The sequence below is a fragment of the Trematomus bernacchii genome, unplaced genomic scaffold, assembly GCF_902827165.1.
Source record: "Trematomus bernacchii unplaced genomic scaffold, fTreBer1.1, whole genome shotgun sequence".
NCBI classification, from domain to species: Eukaryota; Metazoa; Chordata; class Actinopteri; order Perciformes; family Nototheniidae; genus Trematomus; species Trematomus bernacchii.
The window spans coordinates 167,905-184,770 of record NW_022987667.1 but is presented as its reverse complement, the minus strand read 5'-3'; the positions used below and the strand labels follow the sequence as shown (position 1 = coordinate 184,770).

Here is a 16,866-nt window from a genome sequence, read left to right as displayed (position 1 = left end):
CATACATTTGACCTCCTTGTGTTTATTAACCTGATAAAATGTTATATTTTGCTGCATGTACCTTTTTAAAGTTCTTAACAAATAATCTGAGGGGTTGTTTGATTTTAACTTGTGATGTGTCATTTTGTAAAGCACTTTGAGCTGCATGTGTTGTATGAAAAGTGCTATATAAATAAAGCTATATTATTATACATGGACAGAGTTTGCAGGTGGCAACTGCCAGAAGTTAGCATCATAAGGGCTACCTTGACAAAAAGCCAATGGGATATTCCTGCTAGACTTTGGAATAATGCAGAAACACATGATGCTTAAAGGTCCCATGTCATGGCCATTTCTACTGATCATAATTCCATTGTTGAGGTCTACTAAAATAGATTTATATTGTGCAATTTTCCAAACTCACATTGGTTTCTCATACAGCATCTCTGTATAGCATGTGTATTCACTCTCTGTCCTACACGGCTTGTTGGAGCTCCTGCACCCCCCTCCCTATGAACCCAGTGGCCGTCTGCGAGACAGCGAGACACAGCGAAACCCAGCCCGAACACACACCCGCAGCCTGGCTGGGAGTTTGTGTGTGTGCTCACACACCGACTCAAAGCCTCGCCGCGTCCCGCCGTCTCAGGGAGGAGAAATCGGCGGAGCTGCAGCTGAGAAAAGATTGAGTGTGTGTGTGAGGAAGCCCGCGGATTGGTCAATTTGGACCAAACCACGGACTTAACGTAACGGCTCCGCGGATTGGTCCATTTTGACCAATCCACGGAGGGGTCGTCGTTACGTCACTTGGTTCCCGGAAGAAAAAAATTGAAAAAGAGAAATCCCCAACGAGGCGTTCTGGGGCAGCATAGACAGGTCTTTTCTGTGTTAGAGTTTTACTCGCTACAGGGTGTACTTTGAGGGTTTGTGACTCTGCAGACCGTTTACATGCAGAAAAACCTTCATAACACACAAGGGGACAGGGAATAACCGGAAAAGCATGACATGGGACCTTTAAACGTTTTGTTCAGCAGGATAATCTCCACATATTAACACAACTTTAGGATTTTCTAAGCGATAATGCAATCTTCAGAAGTAAAACGTCAGCCTATTAACGAACTACATCACGTGGCATGACTTCGCATCACTACCGCTAAGCTAAATGTGGCTAATGTTAGCATGATGCCGTTTAGTATTCTCATTTAGTTGTTAGCAGCAGTCGTTTTTAAAACACATAGAAGCTTCAGACATTCACCAATGGGGTATTAAGTGATTTATGTTGAACAAAGGTGAACATCTCCTAAACGTTTGTAAACCACACCTTATTTCAGGCATCTAACCAACACACATTTAAGAAACTGTTGACTTTGAGACAAAGTATCCAGAGGTGGTAAAATGCTGACTAATTTCTGTTTTTTGGGACTCATTCCTGCACCAAGTGACCAACCAGGGAGACTTTGACAATACCTCCTAATGTAATGCTCCCTAGTCTGAAAATGGCACTCAAATATTCAACCGTTCTGCAGAGTGCACTACTTATTGTTGTGATATTAATTCATAAACATAAAAGGAAAAAAACAACAATAAGTGATGGAATAATATGTTGAAAGAAATAAGTATTTAGTAGGGATGTAACGATACAAAAAACTCACGGTACGATATCGCAATATAAAAAATTGAAATAATTTATTTTGAAAAATATTTTATGACTTTTTTTTTTTTTACTTGAAAAACTTCTTTATTAAATAATAAATCTGATTTTTACAGCATTTTTGTAGGATAGTAGTATTTTAAAGTGTCAAAAATATAATAATCAGACCCTGCAATAAAATAAATCAAGTTTCACTTTAGTTTTTCAAGTAACTCAACTCAAACTCACTCAGCAAGCATCATCAGACAGGTTATTTTTTAGGAATATGAGCATCTCCACATTTCCAGGTAGAAGCTGGGATGTTTGGGCGTTTACAATATCCCCTGCTGTGGAAAAACCTCTCTTGCTTGGTACTGATGTTGCTGGGACAGAGAGATATGCTTTGGCCATGGGTGACAGCAGTGGGTAAAACTGTGCATTGTCTCTCCACCACTTCAAAAACAATACAGTTTTTGCCAAGAAGGTGAGGCTTATTGACACGGCGAGATATAAATATACTGTTGGTACTTGTCAATGTCTCTAGGTATGTACATGTAGCCCTGTAAATACGATGTCCTTTTGTGTTATCTGTTGTTTTATGTTCATGTTGTAACCTACTTGCTGCCATGTTGGACAGGTCTCCCTTGAAAAAGAGATCGATGGTTAAATAAAGGTTTAAAAAAAAAATCGCGGTAGATTTTGTCAGTCTCACGACGGTATCTAGACATTTATTTATCGCGATATTCGATATATCGTTACATCCCTAGTAGTTAGGGATTGCTGTGAAGACAGTAGTGCGGGGAGGGCAGCTGGCTGAGCCAAGAGTATAACATAAAATATTAATAGTGGCTAAATCTTAAATGAAGCGATGCTATACATTTCAAGTGCAGCTGTTGCCTTTCCTTAGGATTCCTTAAGCACTAAAACAAGAGCATTGTCATCTTTTTAACTGCTGATTCTCATTCTGAGCATATAACGAGACTCTGAGGGATGTTAGTTTCACAGTTGTGTGAAAAGGTTTGTTTTTTTTAGCAATGTTGAGACTTGGAAGTTCTTTCACCACAAATACAGACAGCCAATTACTTACTTATTTCCCAGGATGTATATGCACGGTTTTATAGTTGTTATGAAAGCAACTTTTAACAGGAGATCTTGAAGTTAAGGATACACACAGATTGTATTAGTCAGCTGTTGTTTGCATCTATTCTTAAGGCTGTATGATTTTGGGTTGTCCCTGCTGATCGTGATGAAATATTTGTCCGTCAATCCAAAGCTGTGACACAGGTCCTCTGACTAAGAGGAGCTAATAACACGTCTCAGCTTGTATCCTCACAGCGGGATGATTCATCCTCACACCATCTGACAAGCCTCAAAATGCTGTCTATTGTCTGACTCATACGGCCACTAAGATGTTGTTAGACCCATCTCACACACCGGGACATGTCGTGAAAAATTAAGATTGTTTTTAGTGTACGGGGGGTAGTTGTGAGGTCCAAAGCAATCTGAGGGAACTGGACCCATAGAGGATGGCGGACTTCATTCCTATTCTTGGTCACAATATATGTTTTCATCATGAAGATTGACCTGAACCCTGATCCCATTTGCTTTCTCTGACATTTGATATTTATCTGTAAAGTAAACCCAATCTGTTGTGGAAAAAACTGATTAAAGCAACGTCGCATTTGAGTGTCTTTAGGGCATCAGTAAAAAACTAAATATCCATCCAGAGCCCAAACTACATTGTGCTTTAAAACCCTCATGGTATCACATATTTTGTTTGTGCTCATTCAACCTATGACTATTACTTTGAATGATACTGAACATTGCTATTCACATTTGCTTTGGTAATTCAAACATTTGCTCCATTCATCTTATACAAGGACATTTAATTTAGTTTTAAAGGGCCCATGTCATGCTTTTCCGGTTATTACCCGTCCCCTTGTGTGTTACGAAGGTTTTTATGCATGTAAAAGTACACCCTGTAGCGAGTAAAACTAACACAATGTTTTCTTCCTACGTAGTAGCCACGCCCAGAGCTATGGCCGCACCCTCTGCCAGCCTTTCACGAAACAAAGCTTCCCAAACCTTTCAGCGATTCATGCCGGATATGTACAGCGTAGGGCACTGAAGAACGATGCTGTTCCTACTTTGTTTGGACCAGCGGGAGATTCGGGTACACAACCTGTAAGTATTCATTGTTGTTTGTGTATTTATGATGTTTAAAACAAACAAGGTATCTACCACGACTGTTTAAATGGGTAAACGTTTTTCGGGCTACTAAGTTGGGATGGTGGAGAAATGCTCTCCGCAGACCCATTCTCACAGCGTTATAAACCTTTTTCTTACTCAATATCAAGCCACACTTATTGTTTTTACTTCGGCTGTGAGTGTTTGTGTGTGCTCAGGATGAGTTTCGCTTGTTCTCGCTGTATCGCCGACCCGGAAGCCTGTCAGCTCCTCGCAGCAGCTCACACAGCTGCGAGCAGCAACGAGCCTCTCAGCTTCGCGACCAATCAGAACACACTGGGCTCACAGGGAGGGGGGGCAGGAGCTCCAACAAGCCGTTTAGGACAGAGAGAGAATACACATACTATACAGAGATGCTGTATGAGAAACCAATGTGAGTTTGGAAAATTGCACAGTCTAAATCTATTTTAGTAGACCTCAACAATGGAATTATGATCAGTAGAAATGGCCATGACATGGGACCTTTAAGGAAGTTTGACAAGAGAAAGCCATGTTAGTTGTTATTTGTTTTCAGTCAGCAATTAGTCCTTTAGTCCTAGACCCTGAAGCTTACTAAAAGAGTTGTTGGATGGATTAAAACATTAAGACAAAATTAGACATTTACGAGATTGTTGCCAAAGAAGTGGTCTTATTGAAATGAGAGAGTGCCAATGTCTTTCTTAAAAGGCCACTACTAGGGTAAACAATGGGTGGAAACCGAGGAATGAAAACACCAGACTGACTCAGAGGTTATGTCTAGTGTAATTATCCGATATGTCATACATAGTGTAGCAGCATTTAACAATCCAGAAAGTCCTCAATCATGTGTCACTCTCTCACTTCTCCGTCACTCACAGGTGTAAAATAATGTACTCGTGTTAGCACTGCAGTTAGTTAGAGTCATATTGGGGAACACAGGGAGGCTGGTACATCCATTAAACACAGTTCTTCCCTTTTACATATACATCCAATCATGGAAAAGTTTTAACAGGCGGCCTTTAAAATAGCAACCTTTGTGGCTGCTTTAACTGTTATTAAGGGTGACGTCTAGGGATATATCAAACCCTAAATATCATCTGGACAAAACGTAACTTTAACACACAGACAAATGATAGTCACATGGATTTTAGGGCTGCAATCAAACCAAAATGTTAACAAAATCGCAATATTGACAAGTGAAGTATATTCAAATTGCAGATAGCACAATATTTGTACATCTTCATTTGTGTTAAAACACATTTGAAATGAAAGACGTGGAGTTTCATACATGTTCCAGCCAGCAACTAGTCTTCAACAGACTTAACAAAAATACTGTTTTGGTACAGATCTCCCAAAAAAGAACAAAACCCCTTTATCATCAAATATATTTTTCAATTTTGAGATACAAGATTAAAAAAAAAGGATCAATCCTTCCAATACAAGTCAAAAATATTCGCAACAAGTTATTTTTTCCAAATGTTGCATCCCTACTGAGTTTCATTTGAGACATGCGAGAGGTTTGATTATGTTTTGATGTATTTCAATATTGATTTGAGACCTCCAAAGAATGCTGCAGCAAATACTTTTTAAAACTCCCTGCAGTGAATAAGTCCAACAAAGTCTTTGAGGGAAAGGAAACCCAAGATAATACCACAGCGACTAAAGTGGCCTGAGAGAAGAAGAGAAGAGGCGTCTTACCATGAAAGCATTTCCCCGAACAGTCTCTCTCGCACAGAAACGTGAACGAGCAAAGACGGCAACAAAGTAGAAGAGGGGGAATACTCGCTCCTCAGTCTCAAGTCCTGAATGAGGTCAGTACACAGTCAGCCAGACGAGTGTGGGACGGGGCCGAGACAGACAAAAAGAGTGTGTGTGTGTCGGTAAGTTCGGTGAGTTCCTGCTTGTGACGTGAAGGAAAACAGCCTGGCTCCAGTTCCCAGCTCAGGCAGGAAAACAGCTGCTGAAGGGAGGAGGGAAGAGAGGGAAAGAAAGAAGGAGGGAGGGAGAAGGGGAGAAGGGGGAGGGCTCAAAGTGTTTCCCCGAGCAGGACAAAAACACCCCCTCTCTCTCTCTCTCTCTCTCTCTCTCACAGATGCACCGACTGGGCGCCTCCAGTAGACGGTGGAAAGAAATGTAGACAAACACACACGGTACTCCCACATTCGCAGATTAACAGCTCATTTCCACTTTGAACCAAAAGGAAGGCAGAAAGCAGACCTTTAGATGTGTCTCTTTGTTGCCAACAAAAACATTTTGTAACACCAGTAACTCATGTTCCACCTGTTCTCCTCTTGACACAGACCCTGCCTACAGTTAGATCTGAATTATTTGGAGGAAAAAATTAAAAAAAACCTTGGAATTGCAATATGATATTACAAGGAATGGTAATTTTTTTAAACATTAGCATGGTCATTGAAAAATATACTAAAATTGTTATGGTGTCAAGGATTTTTCGTATAAAGTCTGTATAATACTGTTTGTAGGACAGAACTATCCTGCAGTTCAACAATACTAATATACTTCATTCATTAAGATATGTATACATATGTGACCTGCTCTATCGAAATCAGTCACATTGACCCGAAGACACATTTTGAGTTGTATACACTGTTGGAAAGAGGAGATTCGTACTCCAAATATTAAGCGAAATATGTCACATTATATAACGACTGTCACCGAGTCATCATTTTGAGAAAAAGGCCTTCAAAGTTTCCTCTTCTCTGGAATCCATCGATCTGATTGATTATTAGCGGAGAAAATTATCAAAGTAGTACGGAGGGAAGATATTTTCGTTTGGATTACTGGTCTGGGGGAAGCTTGTGTGTGTGTGTGTGTGTGTGTGTGTGTGTGTGTTTCCCGGGGAAAACCCTCACGAGAAACACGGGCTGTTGTTATGCCTGCTGTGACGTCAAGTTGCTCCGTTCTCCGCTTCATAGTTATATTTATCATCTGGATTTGCCGAAACAAGTTTAATATTCTGAAAGCCAAGACTTTGTTTAATTGAAATCAGATGAAAACAAACTGTAACGGACCCTGCCGTGTTATCTATGATTACTATACGCCTTACATTCATAATGTCAGCCGGAGGGAGGGGAAGCAGCGCTGTGGAACAGCAGAGTGGCGAGTGAGAGCTGCCATCTTCCCTTTACAAGCTTCAAACATGTATTTATCGTGTGATTTTGGAAATAAAAGTTTCATATTCTGAAAGCCAAGACTTTGTTTATTTAAAATCAAACAAAACACCCGAACCCCGAAAACTATTTTTTTACGCAAATCCACGTTTATTTTTAAATGAGCCGTTGTGACTTCCGACTGATTTCGATAGAGCGGGTCACATATCTTACCTTCACTAAGTATTGCACTTTCTGAAATTCAGATATTGCACTTGTCCATTAATTGTGCAGCCCTCAGAGCAATATAACTTTGACTAGCAAAAAGATGTAGATCAAATTAAACCTTTGATAAACATTTGCCTAATTTTTTTATCTATATTCAATATTATTCAATGCAAGCGTGTTGTTTTTACTATGTTTTTATGATTTAAAAAAGTGTGTTTGAGTTTCTTGAAAAGTACATCTTTTGTGTGCGCCAATTCAACCCATGACTACCAAATCATATGGTACTAAACGCTGAAATGCACATTTGCTATATCTATCTCGAGAACATTCACTTTTGCTTTTAGGATGTGGTACAGCAAAAAAACGAAACTTTTCAGCTCGTGATTCAGCCTTTTTTTCTTTCTTTTTTAAAGACTAGCAAACAGCTGCCAAACTGGTGACTCTGAGGCTCACTCTTTGGACGGATACAAAAATAAGATAAATATTGACATTTCCGCGATTCTCCTTTGGGTATTTTTTTACCAAAGCATTGAAATGAAACATAGTGCCAACGTCTGTCTTAAAAGGCCACTAGTAGGGCAAAACATGTATCGTCTCCTGAGGGTGGAACAAAAGGAAAAAGGTCATGACAACCAAAATGAAACATCTTCTGTTCTGCTTTTGACTCGAGCATCGAATATCTTGTGGGTTAGATTTAAGCCAGTATCTTGTGTCCCACAAGAATATTTAAATGTGACTATTTGAAATCAATATTCAATAAGCTGGGTTATCATACATTACCCCACCCTAACTTTCCTTCTTGTCCCATCTCCTTGGTTCTGATACCATCCCCCGCTCCCTACCTATGTCTCCATGCCTCCTTCCCTCTCATCTTTCTCCCCTGGGAGACGAGAAAGCCCTCCTCTCACTTGTAACCCTCTCTCAGCAAAATGCACAACGGCATTCCTCTCTTCCCTCTAAGAGAGTGTTTTATGCAGAGTTCTGTATACATTAACACAACGTGACTTGGTTTAAAGTAACAAGAAATCCACACTGGAGCTTTTTCCACTGTTAAACAAAATGCACACTCACCACATTCATAACAGATTCAGATACACACACCCACCCACGCTGAAGGCTGCTGCAGAAAGGCCTTGTTTTGACGTGGTCCGGTGTATTGATACAAGAGCAGCAGGATGCACAGTGACCTCAAGTAGAGCCAGGTGTACACTCCATAGGCATTCAGTCTTCACAAAGAGGCAGGAGAAACAACATGTATTTCCTGATTAACTGCAAAGCAAAGAGCTTGAAAGGCAGTGATTGCAGGGACTAAAGATTTGGGAAGCTTGCAGAAAATCAGCATAAATTCAGTGATGACAGGTGTGTGTGTGTGTGTGTGTGTGTCTGCCAAGAAGTAAGCATCGCAAGGGCTTCCTACAAAAAGCAATGGGATGTTTACATTGTGGATCATTGCAGAAAATAAGATTTATTTATGATACTTGCAAGTTTTGTTCAGCAGGATAATCTCAACACAACTTTATGATTTTTGAAGAATAGATGCAATCACCAGAAGTAAAAAGCCAACGCTAGGCTATAAACAAACTAAAGCACGCCTGCACATCAACAAAGCTAAGGGTCGCTAATGTGCGGCGTGATGGCGTTTGGTAGTCTCATTAAGTCACTTGCTTCGGAAATATGCAAGTGGGGTTTTAAACAAAAAGTAATTATGTCCCCAGCTTTTTTTTAACCAGACCTTATTTCTGGGCTTTGAACCAAAAACGCATTCTAAAAAAAAACGTTGACTTCAAGGCGAGGGAACCACAAGTAGTAAACTGCTGACTCATTGCCGTGTTAAAGAATCATTCTGCTCCCCTCTCTATAGGTTGATAAAGACACGTCCAGATAAATAATGCATACAGGGAGATAAACAATAAGTGAAGGGTGGATACTCAAAACTAATGAAGTAAAACATGCAGCAGTGCCGTTGCTACTGTGCCTTGATTGAAATTAGAAGCATAAACCACATTTAGATTAAAAACCTTAAAGCCATTCTCCTTCCATCACCCCATAAAGTAGATGGACGACTTCACTATGTGCAGATCGAAGAGTCTAGTCAGCTACGGTAGTGGGCCAGTCAATAAAAGAGCCATTTGTCCAAATGACTTCCTGCTGCTCAGACAAAGACACACCCAGCAGCTGAGGACGAGTAGCAGGTTTTCTGTCTCCGTTTTGCCCGGCACAAGAATCCGTTAGCAACCACGTGTTGGAAGAAGGAGCCAAAGCTAACCCCCTCTCTGAGAGTCCAGTTGTTTCTTGTGTCCACAAACACGGGAGCGCAATCCAAACAGCGGAGACATAAAAAGGTAAAAGCTGACTCCACAGTAATGTCGAGTGTTGGAGGAAAAAGACAGAAATCTTTTCATGGCAAAGATGTGATCAGCAAATAAACTCTACGCCACTTCTTCCCAGCCAAAATACACAAGCTGGAGTTAGTTGATGTTTACCTTCACATGAGGCAAGATTTTTTTTTTTAATGCATTACCTCGACACTGCGGTGCTTTCGTTGCTAAGCTCTTTCACACGTACCTCACATTAGGGTCCTTCTAGGTGCAATTTGCTCTAAAAGTGCTGATCGGTGTTTGCTTGCCTTACGTTTCCTTGGTGATAGGGATGTAAAGCAGTCTCTGTTGACCATTAACAGGACCCAGCAAGAGACGAGACGCACATGAAATATCCATGTTGTTATCTCGACTACGTGTAGGCGATTGAGTCTGAGAATTGGATAGGATGGCCAAGTCTTAGAGGAGATTCATTGCTCACTTCACAGCTTGACGAGTTGATGACAGTATTCAACACTCACATCAATAAACAGGATTTGGTGGATGAAAGAAAGGTAGTCATGCCTAGAGTTGAACAAAATTAGAGTTGGTTGATAAGATTACTTAACCAACAACATGTCAAGATAAAATGCCAATGTGGTTCTTAAATTTGAGAGTTTCCCGCATTTATTTGTCTTAGATTGAAGACGTTTGTTTAAATTTAGAGTTAGGGTTTAGACAAAATATATTTTAATACGTTGTTTGATAACGCCTTGGGTTCAAAGATACTGTAATGGACTTTTCCCCTGTTTTTTGGATGTCAAATTAATCAGGGATAAAGTTGCTGTAGGACTTTAATTATGTTAATACGTTTACAACTAGTTGAAGCAATAAAAAAAGTAGCTGTGGGGATATTTAATATTTTGGAAAGCCATTTAGACACACCAGGTTTGTCTTCATTAGTCTACTGTGGCAATACAAGTCTTCTGTTTGAACATAACTGTGGAGTTGGACTGGAAAAATGACAGCATGATATAGTGAGTGCTTCAAGACTGACTCGCAGCATTGATCCAGTGTATGTTCAGTGTCCATTGTGTGGATAATAAGGAGACTAACAAGGTATTTGGGGTCACCGAGTTGACCTTGTATCTTGAAAGGGAAGTTACATTTGTACGGCTGCCATATTCACAGAGTAAGCATGCAGAGACAAAACCTGTTTTTCTGCCGGTAGTGTTGGCAGGAGCTCACAATAACTACACACACACTTATAGAGAAGACTTCTTCACTTCGTCTGGGGGGTGTTTCATTGAGGGATATAGTGACTTACACTGGGCTTGTTTCAGTAGGGCAGGATGGTTTTCAGGAAATATCGGTTTCATAAAAGGTGACTAAACTAATCTGGTCAAGCCAGTTTTAACGTTTAGCTTCAGCTCAAGCTTAGCCAGCGTCAGACGGTCGTTATCTCTACAAAAATGTTACAAGGAAGTTCGATGTTTCGTCTACATTGCATTTGTTTGTAAGAAGAATTAAAAATCCTACATCTTAAATATGCTTGTGGCTGACCACTTCACACTTATCAAAGTCACAATCTTTCAGTTTGTGTGTACAGACAGATCGTAATTCCCACAATCCCGAATACAAAAATATATAAAAATATGTATATATCCTTATGTCTTTACACGTCTGTTTCACACATTTTGCATTTACTTGATCAATGCTGCATGCTTCAGAAACAGGTTTCAGTCATTTAATAAACAAGACACGACTCGCTGACTCATTAGCTCCGAGTTGGCTTTCTATAATGATTGAATCCAGGTTTCCGATTGTTAGGCGTCAAAACAGGCTTTTCACAACAAGCTTTTCTAAGCAATTCGTCTACAAACACCGACACGTCCTTGAATATAAATCAACCCTGAAATGTTTAAACAATTGATGCAAGGGAGGCTCATAGAGTATTGGATTGTATTGCCTTGTCTCCATTTCTTGTCTCTTGGTTGATCTACTTTTGTTATTCAAGTGTTGTGTTGATATGATATACGCCGGTTTCAGTGTCAAAACATATTTGTTATTCGAACAGCCCTGATCAAAAACGACTTTCTATGTTAGGTTTAATGTTGTGATGCTGCATTTTCATTTTCAGTGAAGGTTGCATCTGGCTTAAGTGTACAGTGTATCGCTATAAGATGTTTTACAGCTGTACTAAAAAGGTCCAAAATCACACATTGAAATGGCAACCTTAACATTAATGCTTTGTTTTTCTGCAGTACATTAGATTTGTTTGAGTTATTTATTATATTTGGCTACAACACAAAACATTGTCATCATTATTTTTGACTTTTCTCAGCAAAATCGGCTATTTTTCCTGTAACTTCAGTTGCTTTTCCCTCATTTAGTTTTAGTTAAGTCCTGATACTATAGGTGTAATTCACACACATACAGAGAAATGTGTGTCAGTTGCAACCATGTCACACTTCTGAAGTGAACCGTAGCAATCAGGTTAGTGACAAAAGGCCTTTATATGATGAAACCTTAGACCCAACTCTCTGAGCCTGTAGTATATATCGGCTGCTTTTGGGTTGGGACTTGTTGCAATATTTAGCAGCAGCTTGGATCAGTTTCCCTGCAGGTGAGCCCAAACCGGTCTGATCAGGTTTCTACAGCTGGGTCACAGACCGTGAAGAGGATCTGTCTTCACATAAACCACTTCTCATCACCAAGGGGATACTTAGCCATTTCCCAACAAAGGAATATCACTCATCAGCGGTGAAAGAAGTATTCAGATCACTTATGTAAAAGCACCAATGCAATAATGTACATGTTGTCCATAACGAGTAAAAGTACCAATGCAATAATGTACATGTGGTCCATAACGAGTAAAAGTACCAATGCAATAATGTACATGTAGTCCATAACGAGTAAAAGTACCAATGCAATAATGTACATGTAGTCCATAACGAGTAAAAGTACCAATGCAATAATGTACATGTAGTTCATAACGAGTAAAAGTACCAATGCAATAATGTACATGTGGTCCATAACGAGTAAAAGTACCAATGCAATAATGTACATGTAGTTCATAACGAGTAAAAGTACCAATGCAATAATGTACATGTGGTCCATAACGAGTAAAAGTACCAATGCAATAATGTACACGTAGTCCATAACGAGTAAAAGTACCAATGCAATAATGTACATGTGGTCCATAACGAGTAAAAGTACCAATGCAATAATGTACATGTAGTTCATAACGAGTAAAAGTACCAATGCAATAATGTACATGTGGTTCATAACGAGTAAAAGTACCAATGCAATAATGTACATGTAGTCCATAACGAGTAAAAGTACCAATGCAATAATGTACATGTGGTTCATAACAAGTAAAAGTACCAATGCAATAATGTACATGTGGTTCATAACAAGTAAAAGTACCAATGCAATAATGTACATGTGGTCCATAACGAGTAAAAGTACCAATGCAATAATGTACACGTAGTCCATAACGAGTAAAAGTACCAATGCAATAATGTACATGTGGTCCATAACGAGTAAAAGTACCAATGCAATAATGTACATGTAGTTCATAACGAGTAAAAGTACCAATGCAATAATGTACATGTGGTTCATAACGAGTAAAAGTACCAATGCAATAATGTACATGTAGTCCATAACGAGTAAAAGTACCAATGCAATAATGTACATGTGGTTCATAACAAGTAAAAGTACCAATGCAATAATGTACATGTGGTTCATAACAAGTAAAAGTACTAATGCAATAATGGTAGAAGCTGCAGTACATTCAGAACAGCGCTGCTAGGATCCTGATTAGGGTGCGCAAATATGATCACATCACCCCCATCCTTAAAGCACTACACTGGCTCCCCGTGGAACTGAGGATCGAATTCAAGGTCTCCGTCCTCACCCACCAGTGTGTCCATGGAACTGCCCCTCCCTACCTCAAGGAACTCCTCACCACCCATACCTCCTTGCGGACCACCCGCTCCAGCAACTCCAACTTGCTCAAACCCCCCAGGACTAAGCTCCGTACTATGGGAGACCGGGCCTTCTGCTCGGCTGCTCCCAGTCTGTGGAATGCTCTCCCCGACCACATGAGCACCACAGACCGTGGAGGCTTTTAAAAAAGGCCTCAAAACCCATCTCTTCAAAAGAGCCTTTGCCTAGACCTTTTTACCACCCTTTTATTTTATTTGTATTGCTTTTTATTAAATTCTACCGTGTTGTGTAATGTCTATTTATACTGTTCATGCTCACTGCTTGTAGCACTTCGGGATTTGAAATCAAATATGAAGTGCTTTATAAATGGAACCCATTATTATTATTATTATTACATGTAGTCCATAACGAGTAAAAGTACCAATGCAATAATGTAATCCTACCCAAATACAAGTAGTAAAAAATATCAAAGTGAACATCACATGCCAAAAATGTTGGGACACTTGGTTCGTCTTGAACTTTTATAACACATGTTATAAGCTTATCATTGATTGTGATGGTAACATCATGATTTAAAAGCTTTCAGATCAACAAAGTGGAGTTAAGACTATAGTATTTAGCTATGAATTGTAATAGAGTACAGGTTTCATGATGGAAATAAGTCCTAGGCTTGGTCCCGTTATCACTGAAAATGCCATAGCGAGGTCACAAGCGTAGTTCCATTTTGTGAAAAAGACGAAGTAACATAAAATGGGAATACACGAGAAGTATATCAGAGTTGTACCAAAGTAGAAGAAGACACACTTTACCAACGGGGAAATTAAAGTAGAGTACTTCAGTAAAGGTACTGAGTTACTTTCCAATAGGGTAATTTTTACTGATATTGTAATTACGATATGATTCACAATATTGGAAGGATTTATATTTCATTCCAATGATAAGTCTCATGTAATATATCAAGAGGATCGGAACCAAAGAAGTGTGTTTTGTTGAGTCTGTGTAATATGATTTGTAAGCCGATATATCTACATATTATCCATTAGTATATTTAACACATATTTAGCCTTTAACAAATACTGTGCTTCCTGCTATTTTAATATTGCACTAGTCTTCAATGCTATTTTGGTAATATTTTGCAACTCTCCTTTCCTCCATAAGTAATTCCTACCTCAGCAGCGTTATCATCCAACACAACACTTGGCTTTAGGTTTAATTATAAACAGAAAAGCAGCAAACCAAGGCAGTGCTGGAGTATGGAAAGAAGGTGGATTAAAGTACTTGGTGATGGGATTGGAAACTAACCTTTTAATCCATCCGATTGCAGGCGTCCTGAGAAAAGTGCATCTCTTCCAAGACAGCAAGGCACAGGTCACAGTTTCACACACTGGTTATTTCCTGTTGAGAAAAGACAAAAAGCAAAATCATGAGGCGTTTGTCCGATGCTGGAAGGCTCCATTTCATTTTAAAACGGTGTTGTTTTGACAAACCAAATAGCATCAATAGGCGCTTTCACACCAAGTATTTTGCCATACTTAGTTCCCAGTACTTAGTTCATCAGAAGTCTTTAGTTCTGATGAACTAAAGAGCAGATCGCGTTCACACCGGAATAAGTCCCTGAGGGAAGATTAGGCAAATGAAGCCGCTGACGTCACTTTTTCTGCTTTGGGTTTACTGGCAGGCCGCAAACAACTTCACGGTGTACGTATACTGCCACCCGAAGTCCCCGGCCGGAAGTCCCCGGAGTTGGGGACTGGCTTCAGTAGAAGCTGCTGGGACTCCCGAGTAAATCGCCAGAACGCCGACACCTCCTCATCTCCACCGCTCCCATGTTTGTTTTTGTGTTGCCATAAGTTAGTCTCTCTCTGTTGGTGCGCTGGGCTAATGCTAATAATGCTAATGCCAGCAAATAAAATGGCGGCTTCACAAAACTTTTCCGAGTTTTACGGGGCGTGGTTTGCAATCCGCCCAGCCAATCAGAAATGGGAACCTTTTTCTCCCCAGGATAGTCCCTGCTCTCTAGCAGGGACTAAAAAGGTTCTCGTTAACTAAGTTCTAGTCCAGATTTGTTTGGTGTGTACGCAAAATGTCAAGAACTATCGGAACTATACTGGGAAAAGTACTCCGGTGTGAAAGCACCTTATGTTTGTTTTGAGAGTCAGTACATATGTGCCGTTTTAAAGTAGTGTAGAAAGATGTGCTCCTCATGTATTAACAATGGTCTGCAAAGCATCTTAATGAGCTCAAACACTGAACACTCCACGGCACGATTAGAGGTAATGGTCTGATATAATGTTTTGCATTATACATACTAAGTGCCATTTGAGTGCAGGGGGGGGGGTTGTTCTTCTGGGAATATCTTTGATGGTTTGGGTCCAGTTCAAATTCAGGCTGAGATAAAGCAGTGATAAAAAGAGATAAGAAGGGAAAGAGGAGGAATAACTTCGGCCCTTTTCAATATTCATGAGCCATGTCAATGGTAATGTTCACCAAATGTTAAGACTAGTCCTCTTTAAACATTAAAGAGACCGAGTGTACTCTCCCCTGGCTGCCATTGGCAACTTAAGTCTGTGATCAGGCCAACAAATACTGCGGCAGCGATGCTGAGGGGTGCAAAAACACACATTTCAGAATATAAAAAAGGTGTCAGTACAGCTTTGCGATATGAATGAGGTACTTTCAAGAGTTATGAATGAGTGTCTAAGGTAAGGATGACAGACAGGAGACTACTAGACTGTGGTCAAGCTCTACTTTACTCCTCTAAAACTCGATGAAGTACTCAGTGTCGGCTGCTTTTCCTTCACAAGTGTAGCGTCAGTGGAGGAGTTGTTCTATCAGGAGCCACTAGCTGTATTTAAAGAAAAATGCAAAACTCTGTGAGGGATGTTATCTTGATGATTACGAATTCAAATGAGCACAGAATGTTTGGTGCCGGATTGGTGCACAGCGAGTGTGAATAGCCCCATAGTCGTGAATGTACAAAGTGACCCTCTTAAAGACCTAGAAAGTAGAGACTTACAGGATATCAATAGCGTAGTGCAGAGTCCTAAAATCCCCAAATCACTTAGCATTTAAATCACAGCCAGTTCCTGTGTCAGTCGTTAAAATACTAGACAGCTAACGACAGGTCAAACAGGGACTCTGAGCTAAATTACTGCTCTAATGGCTTTTGAAATGATCCACTGATTCAATATGGAGGCAACGGGGTGCAAATGATATTAGAGCAAACACATGCAGACAACTAACAGATCCCTGTGTGTGCGTGTGCGTGTGCGTGTGCGTGTGCGTGACACAGCGGGATAGCTTACACCGAAGCCTTCTCTCCAATAACCCTCACCACCCGTTTGCTCCCTCGTTCAGCTCCAGTAACAGCCAGGGTGTGGAAACAAAAGTCAAGGTGATGCGAGGAAGCAGTCTTTGCTATAAGCTGTGAAGGTTTCTCAACTTGAGGCAATAAAAACACTATCAAATG

At 40.1% G+C, this 16,866-nt stretch overlaps 1 protein-coding gene across 2 annotated transcripts in view; it reads right to left on the bottom strand.

The window, feature by feature from the left end:
• Positions 1-16,866, bottom strand: part of LOC117487183 (SPRY domain-containing SOCS box protein 4-like) — a 61,639-nt gene that overhangs the window by 32,132 nt on the left and 12,641 nt on the right. The window contains exon 2 of one of the 2 annotated variants that reach the window (XM_034135839.1): positions 14,700-14,792. The gene's annotated coding sequence lies outside the window, so the exon portion shown is untranslated. Of the gene's footprint in view, positions 1-5,509; positions 5,727-14,699; positions 14,793-16,866 lie in introns of those variants that run through there. The other variant, XM_034135840.1, reaches the window with a different exon arrangement.